The following is a 10235-nucleotide window of genomic DNA, read 5'->3' as shown; positions in this document are numbered from 1 at the left end:
ATGAGAATATAATTGTTTTCCTGATAAAACCTTTTGATGAGCAAAATTATTTTCTGCAAAGAGATTTGATTTAATAATTTTGTGAACAATCTAAACCTGATTTTATTGCTGATTTTTAACCTAGAATTTTACAAAGAGATTTGGATTTTCTGGTTTTAAATTTAGATATTATTTGCAGTGAGAACTGATTTAATTTACAAAAGTGTTTAGAGTTCTAGATCTGTTCTTAATTGTTTGAATCCTAATTTATTAATTGATTTAATATTTCATAATTTCCTGAGAAATTCCCTAGGCTTAGCTCTTTTGATTTTCTGAATTCACAACAGTTTTATTTAATATTTTGCATTGCTTTTATTTTAATTCAATTTAATTTGTTTAGCATAATTGAAAAACTCTACAATTTATTGTGTAGACTTGAGTCCTTGTGGAATTCGACCCCTAAGTACTGCATTGACCTCTTAATTTGAGAGAGTACCTCTAGGGTTTAATTTGAGCATATCAGGTCTTAAAACCGGGTCGTTACAATTCTCCCCTACTACAAAGGAATTCGTCCCAGAATTCGACCCGTCATCCCCCTCATCACTTTTGTCCATAAAAAGTTCTGGATAGTCCAACCGCATTTGCTTTTCTGATTCCCAAGTATCTTCCCGGATTCCGTCTCTTTCCCAACATACCTTGACAGACTTGATTACTTTCCCTTGACTTTCCCAATGCAGTTAAATTCCGGTTTAAATCTGCCGGTGGATTCGGTAATACTAGTTCTGGTTCCCTAACAACCTTCCGCAAAACTGACAAATGAAAAACATCATGGAAATTAGATAACTCCTGTGGTAGTACGGTAAGCTACAGCCCCAATCTTTTCTGTAATCATATATGGTCACATATATCTTGGCTTAAGCTTCTTCAACTTCCGGTTTTTATACGCTCCTCTGAATACACTGCATCACCAACCGAAAATTCTAAATCCTTCCGACGTTTGTCTACATAACTCATTTCCCTGTCCCGCGGCAGTTCCACTTGCTCTAAAGTCTTTGTGACCATCTCGGGCTCTAGGTCCTTACGTTCCCCGACTTTTGTCCATCAAAGTGGGGTGCGGCATGGCCGACCATATAAAGCCTCGTATGGCGGCATCCCTATGCTGGAGTGATAGCTATTATTATATGCAAATTCCACCAACGGTAAATACTTAAGCCAGTTTCCCTCCCAGTCAAGTACACACGCCCTCAACATATCCTCAAGCGTCTGATTTGTCCTCTCAGACTGTCTGTCTGTCTGGGGATGATACGCTGTGCTGAGGCGTACCTTTGTTCCCAAAGCCTTCTGAAAAGCCTGCCAGAAAATAGAAGTAAACTTTGGATCCCGATCTGACACGATGCTATCCGGCACCCCGTGCTTTTTAACAATCTCGTCTAGGTACAACTACGCTAGAACATCTGCACTATCTGTTTTCTTGATGGGCAAGAAATGAGCAGTCTTGGTGAGTCGGTCCACGATCACCCAAATGGCATTTTTACCTCCAGTGCTCGTTGGTAGCCCGGTGACAAAATCCATAGTTATCATATCCCATTTCCACTCAGGTAAAGGCAAATTCTGAAGTAACCCACTCAGGACTCGGTGCTCCACTTTCATTTGCTGACATGTCTGGCACTTAGATACCCATGCAGCGATATCACGCTTCATATTACCCCAATTGTAATACCGCTTCAGATCGTGGTACATCTTAGTTGACCCTGGGTGAACTGAGAATCGCGAACTATGCGCCTGTGCCAAAATATCATCCTTTAAACCTTTATCATTAGGCACCCTAACTCGGTTCTTATACATGCACATACCATTCTCTGCCGTGTGGAACCCCTCCACATTGTTTTCCATTGCCTTTTTCAAATCCGTGTCAAGTTTTTGTGCTTCCCGGATTCTCCACAGTAGGTCAGCTTGATTCACCACTTCTAAACCAACAACGTCTTCCCCAACCGATGTTGCACAAATACTCAGTGCACACAAAGTGTCTTCCAGCTCCTTTATCTCTTTTTCTCTTGAGACATCAGTTCTGCGCCTGCTCAATGCGTCAGCTACCAAATTGGCCTTTCCCGGATGATAGGCAATGTCCAAGTCGTAATCTGCTAACAACTCTACCCATCTCGTTTGCCTAAGGTTGAGGTCCGATTGAGTGAATATATATTTCAAACTTTTGTGGTCTGTAAACACTTAACCTTTTTCCCCATACAAGTTTGATCGCCAGATCTTTAGAGCGAATACAACTCCTGCCAACTCCAAATCATGGGTAGGGTAATTAACCTCATGTGGTCTAAGCTGTCTAGATGCATAAGCAATGACCTTTTCATCTTGCATCAACACGCATCCTGACGCGTCCGTATACACCACATATCGTACCCCTGGTTTTGGTAGTACTAGTATTGGTGTTTCCGTCAAATGCCTCTTCAAATTTTGAAAGCTGCTTTCACACTCCTCTGTCCACTCAAAATTCACATCCTTTCCTTTGAGTCGAGTCATAGGCTTAGCTATGCTAGCAAATCCTTCCACGAATTTTCGGTAGTAACCTGCCAAGCCCAGGAAACTATGGACCTCAGTAGCACTCTTAGGCGTTGGCCAACCACTGATCGAGGCTATTATCTCTGGATCCACAGACACCCCAGCTTCTGAAACAACATGCCCCAAAAACCCAATCTTCCTTTGCCAAAAGCTGCACTTACTCAACTTCCCATACAACTGTTGTTCCCGCAGTTTGTTCAACACTATCCGTAGGTGTTCCTCGTGTTCCTCACGACTTTTAGAATAGATTAAAATGTCATCGATGAATACTATCACGCACTTATCCAAGTACTCCCGAAAAACATTATTCATCATCTTCATGAACGCGGCTGGTGCATTAGTCAACTCAAACGGCATTACTACAAATTCATAGTGTCCATATCTTGTCCGAAAGGTCGTTTTCCTTATGTCTTCCTCTGCTATTGAAATCTGATGGTACCCTGATGCCAAATCAATCTTTGAGAACCACGAAGCTCCTTGTAGCTGATCCAACAACTCATCAATTCGAGGCAAGGGTACTTATTTTTGATGGTACCCTTATTCAATCCCCGGTAATCAATGCAATTTCTGAAGCTACCATCTTTCTTTTTAACAAATAGCACTGGTGCTCCCCACGGTGAACTACTCATCCAAATGAACCCTTTATCTGTAAGATCCTCCAACTGACTCTTCAATTCTGCCATTTCTGCAGGTGCCAAACGGTAAGGTGCGCGTGATACAGGTGCCGTCGTAGGCTCTAGTACAATAGTGAAGGCATCTCCTCTGCTTGGTGGCGGTCCCTTTAAAGACTCAAAGACGTCTGCATACTCTGCCACTATAGGAATATTATCAACTCCGAGCTCCATCTCCTCCCCACTATAGAAATCGTAGCTAGAAAGGCATCATTTCCTTTCTCTATCAGCTCCTCAGCTTGCATCATGGATATGATGAAAACCCCTCCACCCATTTTTACGCCTTGAAATGTTATCTTCCCCTCCGGTCTCGAGAAAGGCACACGTGCTTTGTGGCAATCCAATACAGCTCGGTGCTTCTTTAACCAATTCATTCCGAGAATCACGTCATAATGATTAATGATTAATCTCCATTTCTGCAAGATTTCCGACAGTACTTCTCCATTTATCATGATAGGAACATCCTTGTGAACTCTGGTAGAATCCAATTTTTCATTCCCAACAGTACCAATCTTCTTGGCCTTCGAAATAAATTCACCATCAAAGCTCCAATTCTGAGTAACTCTCGGCTTAACACAACTGAGGGTATCAAATAGGGTGTAAGCATTCAATCCTCCCACTAAAATCGATCCTACACGGTTATTCTACCTCTAAGCAAACAATTCAAAAGCAATAATTATTGAATTTACCAATAATTGAAAAATTAAAAATAGCACTGGATAAGTTTGACATTCACTTACCAGCGATCGGCTCATTGTCCTCATCCTCCTCTGTCTCAGCCATCATCACACGAGGTCCAACATTTTGACGTTTTGGAGGTGGCAGCAACTGCTCTCTAGGACGATTGTCGACCTGCTGTCTCCCAACCATTCTCGGGCAAAATCTTGCAATGTGTCCTTCCTGACCGCATTCGTAACAACTCTTGATGGTCCTAGTTCGAGTACAATCCTTTAGAACATGACCCAGCTGGTTGCACCTGAAACACATTAATGGAGTTCTCACAGTCGTTGTATCCCAAGTCCTCTTATTAGAGCTAGAACCCTTTGCAAGTCTCGCCTGTGCTGCCTTGTTCTGACTCATCTCCTTTTCCAACCCAATCTACAAATTAACAGCTTTCTCTACCAGGCCAATCTTACTGCGATAGTCATACATCTCACATTGATTATTGAGCTCAATCTTCAAACCCCTCAAAAACCTGCAAATCAACTCATCCTCATTTATGAATCTACCATAAAACCTGCTCAGTCGATCAAACTCCCTGTCATACTCCCTCACAGTCATGGTGCCCTGACGAAGTTCCAGAAACTCCTCCTCCATACGATCCATAGCCTCTCTGGGAAAATACTTCCTTGAGAATTCGGTCTTGAAATCCGCCCAAGTCAGCTCATATCGTCCCTGTGCCTGGTCTACCACCTTCTCCCACCATACCAATGCCTCATCCTTCAGATACTGCACTGCCAAGTCCATGCGGTACTCATGCAGAGACCTAGCATTATCAAAATTCCTCTCCAATCTCTTCCTCCAATTGTCAGCATCAATAGGATTAGACTTTCCACCAAAAGGCTCCATGCCCATGTCCTTCAAATTTCTCATAGCCTCCCAGTATGACGGACCCTGCACCTGGACCACATGTGGAAGCGGTGGTGGTTGCTGAGGCAGGACTACCCTTTCTGGTGCATCATGTTGTGGTGCATCCTACTGCGGTGGAACCACCTCTAGTGCTCCTCTCAAATTTGGCTCCCTTTGCATGAATTCCTGGAACCGACGAAATTGCTCAAACATAGCCATCTCATTAGCCTCTCCTGCTCGAGCTACATTGGCATGCACGACTAGGCCTGGGCATTCGCGTACCCGTTCGGGTTCGGTTCGGGTATTTCAGGTTTTCGGGTTTTCGGATTTAGAGGTATAGGACCCGTTCGAGTATTTCTAGACTTCGGGTTCGGATCGGGTTTGGTTCGGGTACTTCGGGTTCGGATTCAGATTACCCAAAGTTCACAAAATTCAAAATTTTAGTATCTAATTTAGTCTAAATTATTCAATAATACGCAATATTTCTGAAATTTAGAGTATTTTTTACCCAAGTTTACTAATAAACAGTTTAAATACTTCAAATTACCGAAAATATCTAAAAATCTAAATATTTTGGATACTTATATTTTTAAAATTATAAACGAAAATAACCGAAAATCCATTACTTCAACTTAAACGTTTTTCAAACCATCCATTAAACGTAATCCGAAACTAAACAACCAGTTCGATAAATCCAACAACAGAAGATAAAAGAAGAAACTCCAGCTCCTAAGACCAACACCAATTCTATCAACTACTCCTCATGGTTACCTGCAAGAGAAAGAGAGGAGATGAAGAATCTAAGATTACTCAGCGAGGGCAAGCCTTAGGGCTCACGAAGTCTTCATACACAAACATGCTTAGACCATCACAAAGTCTAAACCTAAGATAAGCAATCAATCACGTGTCAACGACACTCAAACATCAAACAAATGAGACTAAGTCCCATAGACAACACTGTGTATTACGGGATTCCTCATGCTTTCGCACTTCTTCTTGCACATTTCCGTCGCCATGCATTACGGGATTCCTCATGCTTTCGCACTTCTTCCTGCACATTTTCATTACCGTGCATTACGGGATTCCTCATGCTTTCGCACTTCTTCCTGCACTTTTTCACTTGCGTATCCGGATTCCTCATGCTTCTCGCACTTCTTCCATGCACAACGCGTTGGCTTGTCAGCCAATCCTGATCTACCCGTATTCCGCGCCCGTAGACCACCACACAACTACAAGGAGAATTCCTTGTAGGACTCTCTGCGGTTCACCCACTTCTTCGTGCCTCTTGGCACATTTTCTTCTCACACTCAAACAATTTATTTAATCACACAAACATGCATATCACACACCACGCAATCCATTTTAAAGTATCTAGTTCTTTTAATTTTCATATCCTATTACTAATTCTTTTTCCTTACATTTTATTTTGTAAATATATATAATATATATATATATATATATATTTATACACTCAACAATCAACTAAGATTATCTTATTATATAAAGTTGGGTTTTGAAAGTTAGCCATTAACAAGATTTTGACATGTGTCAAGTTATCAATCTCAGATTTTGACATGTGTAAAAATTAATATTTAATAAGAGAAATTTGATTAAAACAAAAATAAAATATTTTGTTTAAAAAAATATTAATAATATAAAAAGATAATTATGAAAAATTACAGAATTTATAAAAAGTACAAAATTTTTAAAATGATTATAAAATTCGAAATTATAATATTATTTACTTATTTTTAATTTTTAAGTTATTAATTATACAAAAAAATATAGAAAAAGGGATTAAAGAAAATATACAGTTAATTATTAATTCTTAATTTTGTAAATACTCACTTCTATAAAAACATAGATCATCTTATATTTAAATAATTTGTTCAAAAACATTGCTTTCAACTTTGTTTAATTGAGATTTTTTTTTAAATGGAAAGGTAAATTTTTTAAACCAAATTTTCTCCTACTTTCTCCTTTTCCAGTTGGGAATAGGTAAGAATAATATGTTGACCTAAAAAAAGATTAATATATGCGTTTTCTTTACGTAATACTGTATTTATAATTTATTGTAGTATTTTTAGATTGTTTTATTTAATTTTTATTTTTATCTTTGAATTATTTGGGACATATTACCATGCTTATAATTTTTTATTGTTTCTTTAATTATGCCAAATTAATTTTCTTCTAATTTCTCAACCTTGATTGGTTGGTCATAAACCTTTCTTATTTTTGCAAACATAATTTTTACCATTATTTTCACTCAATCCCAAATGGAGATAGCTCATCAACCTAATAGATGGATAAAATAAGTTAATCATACACAAGCTTACAACAAACATAGATAGATAGATTAGAAAAACATAAATCGTTGTTGATAGATCTATAGGATCTCAAAGACTCTGATACCCTGGTTTGCGGAAAGGTTTAAAAGAATTGATATGACCACATATGTCACCAAAATGCACTTATTTTTTAGGTCAAGGGTCATGAGAGAAATTCATGATGGGTGACCTTCCTGGAAGTGATTGTCGGAACTGTGCGAGTGAGGACAAAACACAGGAAAAGATCATTTGTTGATTTGTAGGGTCTGTAAACAAGTTTTTAAAGCCTCCAAGACATAACAAACCTGCCATCAAATATGGATGGGTCCACATGCCGAGAATTGATGTAAGGCCCACTTAGGAAGTTGGGCCATGGACTGAGAGTGGACATGGGCTCACTAAGAAAGGTGGCGGTTTAGGCGTTACAGAGACACAGACTACATCATGGTGTGTCAAAGGCATTTCCACGAATACATTGGGAAATTTAACAGTAGTTACTATCAAAACATATTGTGACGTTAAAGGTTTTTACTTTCAATGGTTGTCGGAGCAAGCCATTTTGAAATAGCAAAAAGACATGAACATTTTCTCTCCACACAGGAGGAGGGCAGAGCCGAGGTTCTCTCTATGGTGGAGAAGATTGGACACAAGGTTATCTCCCTAAGAGAGGGGGTGGAGGAGGTTGGACGCAAGGTTATCTCCCAAGGGAGGAAGGCGGAGCCAAGGTTCTCTCCATGGTAGAGCAGGTTGGACGCAATGTTCTATCCATAAGGGATGAGGGCGGAGCCGAGGTTTTCATAGGAGGAGGGCAGAGCCGAGGTTCCCTCTATGGTGGAGAAGATTGAACACAAGGTTATCTCCCTAAGAGAGGGGGGTGGAGGAGGTTGGAAGCAAGGTTATCTCCCAAGGGAGGAAGGCGGAGCCAAGGTTCTCTCCATGGTGGAGCAGGTTGGACGCAATGTTCTATCCATAAGGGATGAGGGCGGAGCCGAGGTTTTCTCCATGGCGGTCATGCATTATTGTGATGATACATTATTAATTAGTATATTATGTAATATATAAACACATTAATCCAGCTATTTTACTTTCACTTCTGCATAGTTACTATCACAAATACATTAGAAAATTTAACATTAGTTACTATCAAAAGATTTTGTAACGTTAGAAAAATGTTTTTACTTTCATTGTTTGTCGGAGCAAGCCATTTTGAGATAGCAAAAAGGCGTGAACATGTTCTCTCCACATAGAAGGAAGACACAGCCAGGTTCTCTCTATGGTGGAGAAGGTTGGACACAAGGTTATCTCCCCAAGGGAGGAAGGTGGAGGAGGTTGGACGCAAGGTTATCTCCCCAAGGGAGGAAGGCGGAGCCAAGGTTCTCTCCATGGTGGAGGAGGTTGCACGCAAGGTTCTCTCCATAAGAGATGAGAGCGGAGCTGAGATTTTCTCCATGGTGGTCATACATTATTTTGATGATATATCATTGATTAGTATATTATGTAATATACTTTTTATTCAAAATGTTTTTTGAGCCAACAATTTTAGTAATTAAAAAACTATGCAGAAATGAAGTAAAATAGTTGGCTTAATGTATTCATATAGACATTTTCTAGGTGGTGATAAAGAATATATTTGTAACACAGACTATATTTAGGTGTTAAAAAATACCGTTTGAATAGTAACATACATAAAAGATTTGTAAATGGATATAAATCAGTGTATTATAACAAAAATAAAATTTATAAATAACTAACAACAAATTTTAATATATATATTTTTAAATCCAATTTAATTTATAAAACTTAAAACCCGCACATCGGACGGGTCCTCATCTAGTTTATATATAATCCATAGGTATACTTGGCTTAACCTTAAACTAAGTAACTATCTAAACATATCGGCATATGAAAAGGACACTAACTAGTCCTCACCTTAGCAAATTTGTTGATCCTCAAATAAAAGGCAGCAACGACAGGAATCGAATCCAACAACGATGTTAATCTACAATGGTTTGGATTAAACAATCAAAGATTATTTTCCGTTAATAATCCATGATTTAATCTAGTTATCACACCCGATTTAATTGTGCTAGTGCTTTTCAAATAAATTAATTAGATATAGTTTAATAATTAAATCAAACCAACAATCTAATAATTCATAACGACACAATTCATACGTTCGCATGCACCCAGATTTATACCAATTTCTAAACCAGCCACTAACCGATTACAACTACATGCGTTCTTAAATTAATCAACATCACCGTTCAACACACGTAACACGACACCACCATTCAACTCATGTACGTACGTTCAATAATCAAAGTTCGGTTGTGTACGTAAACCTCTTGGTTTAGCTGGTTAAGTATTAGTTTAGCTATAAACGAACAACATAACAACGACAACAACACGAGACGTAATCACGTAAATCTTCGTCGTTACCTCGTTCTGCAACTTTTCTCGACGGCTTGACTTGACGAACTGAACGGCGAAGTGGAAGACTCGGCAACACAGATCTGCGGTGGTTCAAGCTTGGTGATTAGATTGGTTCCAACAATCTATGAAAACACAACATAGTTCTCGGGTTTGGTTCACGGATCTTACCTCTCCGGTGAAGACGTTTCACACGGCGGCACAGGCTGAGCGCGGTGACAACCTCCGGTGTCTCTAGTGGTGCTACAAGGGTTCGCAACAAGGTTCGAGTTAGGGCTGTTCCCAAAACGATATAAAACTAAAGACTCGAGTTAGGCGGAGGCTTACCGTGGAACGTGACGGCCAAGGGTTTGTGAGGCTTGTCTCGAAGTTTGTCCATTTTTTATATACACACGCGGAGAGATTAGGGTTTGGTTCGGGCTTGGCTCACTAATGGGCTCAGTTTGGGCCTCATGGTTTAATTCTAAAAGCGGGTCGTTACAATTTGCATTACATTTTCTTTGTTTCATGTATAAACAGGTGATTTTGACCCCAAGGAGCATGGAAAAGAGCTGAAGTGGAATAGAGTACAACAAGTGAAGCAGACAAAGGCTGGAGCAGAAGAAAACTAAGGTTCGGAGTCCACTCGACCACCACACTCGACGAGACACTCGACCGTGTGAGGAGATGGACTCGACCAGTGGAGAAA

At 39.6% G+C, this 10235-nt stretch overlaps 1 long non-coding RNA gene across 1 annotated transcript; it reads right to left on the bottom strand.

Annotated features, from left to right (window-relative positions):
- Window positions 1–8888: 8888 nt before the first annotated feature.
- On the bottom strand, window positions 8889–9909 carry LOC147944390 (uncharacterized). Its single transcript, XR_015556658.1, has 4 exons — window positions 9875–9909; window positions 9719–9790; window positions 9557–9630; window positions 8889–9116 (listed from the first exon to the last, which is right to left on the bottom strand). It is a non-coding gene; the product is annotated as an uncharacterized LOC147944390 (long non-coding RNA).
- Between the last annotated feature and the right edge of the window lie 326 nt (window positions 9910–10235).

Source organism: Camelina sativa, chromosome 5 (assembly GCF_030686135.1).
Source record: "Camelina sativa cultivar CO46 ecotype springtype chromosome 5, ASM3068613v1".
NCBI classification, from domain to species: Eukaryota; Viridiplantae; Streptophyta; class Magnoliopsida; order Brassicales; family Brassicaceae; genus Camelina; species Camelina sativa.
Note: the sequence above shows the minus strand (reverse complement) of the source record. Positions and strands in the feature narration are given on the sequence as shown.